At 38.5% G+C, this 7,375-nt stretch overlaps 1 pseudogene; it reads right to left on the reverse strand.

Annotated features, from left to right (window-relative positions):
• Nucleotides 1-208: 208 nt before the first annotated feature.
• On the reverse strand, nt 209-1,488 carry LOC102126246 (12S rRNA N(4)-cytidine methyltransferase METTL15-like; annotated as a pseudogene).
• Between the last annotated feature and the right edge of the window lie 5,887 nt (nt 1,489-7,375).

Below are 7,375 nucleotides of genomic sequence, written 5' to 3' on the forward strand. Positions count from 1 at the left end.
AAAAAATTTCCTGGCCAGAGGAAGGATTGCATTTCAAGAGTCCAATATGATGCAAAGATTAACACATTTTTCTGGTCTTGAGATGCTGCTGCTCCTTGAGTAGAACTTTCTCTGTCATGATAATATTTTCTACAGTTTCTTTTTGAGGGAAAAAATGCTAAATGTTATCAATTTTTAGACTGTCTTACACTTAAACCTATATCAAGACATTCAGGAACATACTATGAGTAAAGATTAGAGAAATTGTGGGAAAAATTTAAAGAATAAGATGATGGTAACTTATAATTTGATAGTGGCTCTAAGCTTGGCTGAGCGCCCTCTGGGGTTATGTTGTACATTCTGATCTTATGGACTAAGTATCTTCTTGTATATCAATTCCCACATTAAAGGAGCTCTTCTCATAGAGTCTTCTTCCGTGTTTTCATGATCTGAACCAATTGCAATGTTTTCATCACTTGCTGTCTAACATTTAGGTTAAACCTTTCTGTCATGCTATTCCAAGCAAGTTCTTTTGATGATGCGATCCTGCAGTGAATGGAAGGAGACGGTAACAAGGTGACCACCAGGTCTCAGAAACTTCTGAGCTGTCTTCAGTCCTGTGTAGAGTTCATTGAGCTCATTGTTCACAAATATGTGAAGAGCCTGGAAAGTCTTGGTGGCAATATGGGTAGATCGCTGTAGCAAGTCTTTTCGTGCATAAATAGCAGAGAGAGGAAATGCACCTGCGACGATGCTGGCAAGCTGCTGAGGCAGATGCTGCGTGCCTGAACAATTGGTGAAGCAATTTTCTTGGCATGCTTTTCCTCCTCGTATGTTCTCAGGATACATGCAAGCGCCTGTTGATCTAAAGCATTGAAAACATCAGCAGCAGTGGGAGTGTCAGGGTACCTGCTACCATCCATCCTCATGTCCAAGGGGCCACCTTTCCGAAGGGAAAAATCTCTTTCAGGAGTATTGAGTTACACGTAAGAACACCCAAGATCCATACGAACTCCATCGAAAGTCCCTGGCTGCACTCCAGCTTTCATTAACAAGGCTTCTGCCTGGCTGAACTGGCCCAGCATAGCTCAGATTTGTTTACGATACAACTCTGAAAGATGTTCAGTGAATGCATAAGCTGTCGGGTCTCTGTCCAAGGCCCACAGAACAATATCTGACTCCTTCTGTAGAATGGCTTTTGCGCGCCCTCCCTAACCAAATGTCATATCTAGAAAAATCTGTCTTTTTTGTGGTGACGACCAATGAACAACTTCATCCACCATTACTGGAATATGTAATTTAGCCATAGTTTCAAAATCTCTATCTTGAGATCTGTGTAACTCCTGGGCTTGAGTTTGATCTTTTTGCTTCTAGGCTTCATATTCTTTACATTTTTCTGCTGTAGTATATATTCTTTTTTGTCTAGACACCTAACCTAGGTATGCCAGATTCCAACCAACATGAAAGACATTCTTTATACATTCTACAAAAATATGGATACCAAAGCATTCCGTAGGTCAACGAATCTGAGGCATGAAGACTTCTCAGTGGGCCTCTAACTTGGGCCAGCGACTACCGCTACGGTGCTGGAGAACCTGACTTTGCTGCACATCTAGGTCCTATCCCTGGGGGAAACTCTTCTCTTTCTTAACTGGTTTTGCCACTTGCAGTCTTTTTGCATTCAGAGCCACTCTCTACCAACCCATATAATCATGACATTTGTAGATAGATGCTTTCTGTCCTAGGAACATAGAGCAGTAGATTAAGAAAAACATTTCCTTGGAGCTTAATTTGTTTGAGTCACAGAGTAGATGTTTAGGCTTACAGGTTGTGCTGTGAGAGTGCTCAGTGCCAGACCCTGAGACACAGAGGTGCTCATGCATTCTTTAATACATATACATTTTTGTTTGTGCCCCTGGTGTGTATGGCCATATTTTTGTGTTTGTGATCTGTGAAACTGAAGAGTGGGAGACAGAGTGAGGGCCTGCATCTCCTGCTTATGTCTGAGGGTGTGCAGTGGGTTGAACAGTGTCCTCCCAAATTTATGTTTACTCAGAACCTCAGAATGTGACTTTATTTGGAAGTAAAGTATTTACAGATGTAATTAGTTAAGGATTTCCAGATGAAATAATCCTGGATTTATGGTGGGCCTTAAATCCAGTGGCTCGTGGTGTCCTTAGGGGAAAGAGCACAGACACAGATGCACAGGGGCGAAGGCCACAGGAAGAAGGAGGCAAAGGCTGGAGATAGACTGCCAAAGGCAAGGAAAGCCTGGACCATTAGAAGCTGGGAGAGGCAAGGAATCATCTCCCCTAAGCCTTCAGAGGGGAGCATGGCCCTGCTAGCAACTTGATTTTGGACTTCTAGGCTCCAGAGATCCAAGAGAATAAATGTCTGTTGTTTCAAGGCTCCTTTTCATGGTACTGGGCTGCAGCATCCCTAAGGAACTAATCTAGCGGGGTCCTGGTCACAGTGGATTTTCTCTGACATTGACTCTTGTCTTTAGTAACCAAGGAGAATAATCCAATAATTATTTTTCTCTCCATGTACTCTAACAATTGTCATATCAACATGATGGAACCCCATTATAAGTGCATTTGATTTAATCAAATTCAATTTCTCAAAAAAAAAAAAAAAAAAAAAGAAGAGAAAACTGATAATTTCAAGTGTTAAGAAATAATGTATTTACCATTCACTGAGCATGTATCCCATTCAGAATAAACTCTGGGTTTGAAACACAAATCTGTGGTCCTTTATCAGTCATGTTCCCTCATCCTCTGACAGTGTAAGCATATCTCTTTCTCTGTCTGTCTCTCTTTTATCACCTTTATATCTAACAAAACCTTGTTCTCAAATTCAAACACATTAATATACCTGTGCTTAACCGAAGAGAAAGTAATCTGTTCCAATCCTAAAGGAAATGATTCAGCTGCACTGAAATTAGTCACTGTTATGTAACCTAGGAACAAGATATCATTACTATGTATGCAGTCTGGGAGCTGAATATCAAGCTCTAGACCTACCTGTGAACATTCAAACACTCATTTCCAAACTGACAAAAATGGTATCTGCCTCTGATGTTGCTCAATTCGTTGACAGTTATTGCCATATTCTCACTGTATTGTGACAATAAATAAAATATATAGTTGTGATTCTCAAAAGTTTCTTTAAACTATTCTTAGGCCATAATGTTTACAGGGAAAAATTACATGAAAAAATACACTCATAAATGTTTGAAAAATCTTGCACCATATACAACTTTATAAATTTGTCTTGTAATATTTAGGTTATGTTTTAACTTCCTTATTTTTTCCAGGGTGGGAGAACGAATGTTCTCTGAAGAAATCTGTATGATATAGACTAGTGAAGGTAACTGGCCTGAACTACAGCTCTAGAGTCATTTGGTTTCACCTTCAGGGAGGTAAGTGCACTGAGAAGTACTAGGTGAGTGTGAGCACGGACATTAGAACCTCAAGATGCAAAAGAAGAGATCCTTTCTTCACATTTGTAGGCAGACTCAACAGTATCTTTAACAGGTTCTTTGAAAAAATATTTCATTGAAAATAGCATGTTATTAGCTGGGCATGGTGGCTCACGCCTGTAATCCCAGCACTTTGGGGGGCCGAGGCAGGTAGATCACCTGAGGTCAGGAGTTTGAGATCAGCCTGGCCAACACAGTGAAACTTCGTCTTTACTAATAATACAAAAATTAGCCAGGTGTGGTGGTGCACACCTGTAATCCCAACTACTTGGGAGGCTGAGGCAGGAGAAACCTGGGAGGCGGAGTTTGCAGTGAGCTGATTGCACTATTGCACTCCAGCCTGGGTAACAAGAGTGAAACTCCATCTCAAAAAAACAAAAACAAAAACAAAAAAAGTGCAGGTTATCTTCTTAATCACTGACATATAAATAATGTTGAAATTTAATATCACAAGATTTGAAATTCAAGCATCCTAAGCTTAAATATTCATAGCTTACTGGATGCTTGATATTGGGGAATCTATTTAACATGGTAGGGTTATCAGTTTCATTGTTTATAAAATGGGCAAAATAGCAGTTGCTTATAGAATTCTTACAAGGATTAAGATAGCTCCTATCAAGTTTCTAGTGCAGTGTCTGATGTATAATAGGCATTGATCAAATGAAACCTACTATTCTTTATCCTACTGCACAGAAATTTGTATGTTATTTTAATTAAAAATTTGAAAAACAATTTTTAAAATGAGCACCGTTCATCAATAACAGATATATTTTGAAATGATTTGCTACCAGAAATGATTTTGATTGGGGCTAGTGGTTGCTGCTACTGTTTCCAAACAATTTTGTTATGTTTACAAAATTTGGGGGCCACAGGAAAATCCCCGCCAGGATTATTCACCCCCTGTCACTTTCTTTCTTCTCTTTTGAATGCCTAGCATGTAAGTGTATGGAAAGCATCACCCAAGAGGAGAGGCCCCAGAAGCTGCTATGCTTCTCCAGACTCTTCCTTTAAAGCTGTAGATGTGAATTCATCCACAATGGAACGTTTAATGTGTGCCATCTTGGAGTGGCAAAGTGCAGTGTATTTGCAGTAAGACTGATTAATATTGTAGGCTCTAATCTGTTCATTGTTTATTTCTTGTTGATTATCATGACCACTTGCTGATTGTCCTTCTTACGTTGGTCAAGACAGGGTAATTTTACAGGCTGTATTCAGGGTGCAGACAGTCTCGTGGATGCTCTTCCTCCTGCAAGAAAAATCATTAGAGACAATCACAGTGTTTAGAAGGCTTACAACAAATTATTTTCCACTTGGTAGTCCTAATATTTTGGTTTCAGAAAAACCAATTAATACAGTTTACTGGTAAAGAAAGGGAATTAGGTTGGATTAGGATACAAATTCACTGCAGTTTTCTCTCTTCTACTGTTGGTAAGAAAGACAAAAAAAGACAAAACAAACTTACCCTGTGGGTGCTGATGTACCCACAAACTGCTCACATATTATGTAGAGTTTCTGCCCATCTGAGGCCTTAATTCTAATAAAAGTCTGATGAATATTATGAGATGTTTAATATCATGTTGTCTTAAATTAGAACCCAAGTTATAATCTGTTAATATTTTTAGGATTTATTTTTTTCTTTTTACTAAAGCGAGTCCTATTGGTCTTACAATGTTTCTGAGCAGTACATCTTTTAAATGACTTTAAATGACCCCTTACCTCAATATCTTGTTTCTACAGATAAGAATATGTTTCACAAAAAGTAGGAATTACAAAGAATATTTTAAAACCCAATCATTTTATCTTTATTGTTTTTAAAATCAAGTGACTCAAAAATATGCCTAATTTTTCACCACTCAATTTGAAGGCTGCGACACTGACTGGCCACATTTTGTACATGATGGACCTGAAATTCCAGCAGATTCATTCCTGTCTTCTGCTGTGTCTGAAAACACACATGGCAGTATAATCACAGAGGGAGAACCATGAGCAGAGAACAGGACGAAGAGGACACAGCCTTATTACATGTCAGATTACTGCTACCTCCAATAGCCTAGGTGTTCTTTCCTTCTTATGAAATAAACATCTTTGTTCCTTCAATAATATGACTTGGCATCTATACAGCATGTAAAATATTGTTATAAAATACTGGAAATTTTCGATTCAGACCCCTTAAATGATTTACTCGTTTAGTGCACCCAGAACAAAGAAACATACACTGTACGGCAACAGGTGCTTAAAAGAGCCTTGAGGGAAATACATTCATCAGAATGTCATTATATGTTATATGCACATTACTTATTTATTTTCTCATATTTGTCCTAAGGTAAAGTAAGCACCTGCAACCCATAGGTAAGGCTTTTTTTTTTTACAGGGTGCTTTTACACTCTGGGTAGTTTTTTGCCAAAGCATCAAAGTATTGTAGCTGTTACCTCCTTTATATACTTTATGTATATAAACAGACTCTTTAGCTAATATAAAAACAAAGAAATAGAGCTACAGAGACCCACTTTATTCATTGCCTCTCCCACATCTACACATCCATTTTAAAATGATATCACTGTGTCCTGGCGTATCTCTGTCCCGCTTTGTGTTTCGCTAGTACCAGGTTGGACCTCCACTTACAACATATTTTCTCAGTGCATCATAACTACAGAAGGACATAACTTTAGGCAGGTTTTCCTTGTGATAAAAACATGATGGGCTAACAGCCCTTAAAATTTCTCATTTTCTTTACCAAATATAATGGTTTTGTGATTTTACACCACGATCTGCAGCATAAGGAAAGTAAGAACATTCTGAATGTGTTATAAAATAATTATCTCTGATAAATAAAAATCCATATAATTCTTTCCTTACTTATATTAAGGTTTTTTCCCCTACAATTGAATCCTCAGAAAAAGATGCTTTAGTGTAAATATGGTCTTTGGCTTTACTTCTAAGAGCTGACATGGACCATAAATATTTTTTTTTCAAGAAGCAAATGTGATAAAGGGAACAATGGAGCCAAATATTGCTGAGTGCTGGGGATATGGGCCACAGCTGTGAACTGGATGAGTAGATTTCCCTGTGCATTTCCACTTTATTTTTCTAAGAATGTACATCTACTTATTCTATTTTATTACTAGTTAGGAAATGTCAGTAAGCATGTGTTTGGCAGAGGTGAGACATGTCCTTCCCAGTGTAGTTTGGCTCTAAATGATATTCTTATTAGATCCCTGGTGCATGGGGACAATGGAATAGGCTGCTGAAAAGATACAGAGGAAGGGGTCAGTAGTCTTAAGAAGCAGTTAGGAACTGTATCAATCATAAATTTTTTTTTTTTTTCAGTTGCTGATGTCAGAGCCCAATTCCAGTTAGCATGAGCAAACAAAAGTGGTTTATTGGTTCTTGTAATGCAAATGCAGGTCGTATAGGCACAGAGCTGGCCTTAGGGATGATGGAAGCCTTGGAAGTCATCTCCTTTGAGCCTCCCTGCCTGTATGTGTGGTTTGGCTTTATTTTTTACTGATGCAGATGGGTTTTCTCTGTGTGTGGTAGAACTCTAGACTCACATTCCTCCAGTTTCATAGTTTGAAAAGAAAGTAGTTCTTTCTCTTCCAGCTCTAGTTAGCAAATCCTCTAGTGCTTTAAGCCAATTACTCACACCTCCTAACTTCTGGGTTCTACCTGAAAGAGAATAACTGGTAACAACTGTTAGAACAATTGGGATCAGTGCATAAAGTCAACCACTGCAAAACAATGGACTGACTGTAGAACAGGTTTACTCCTTCCTCAAATTTAGTCTCAGAACTGCCTATGCTTCTACATAATTAACTGTCTACCTATCTACTCAGCTTTACAGAGGATTGAGGGCCTGCTTCATGCACTTCTTGGCTAACAGAAATGAGAGAAAGAGAGAGACATTTTGGTCAGGCT

This window comes from Macaca fascicularis, chromosome 11 (genome assembly GCF_037993035.2).
Source record: "Macaca fascicularis isolate 582-1 chromosome 11, T2T-MFA8v1.1".
NCBI lineage: Eukaryota > Metazoa > Chordata > Mammalia > Primates > Cercopithecidae > Macaca > Macaca fascicularis.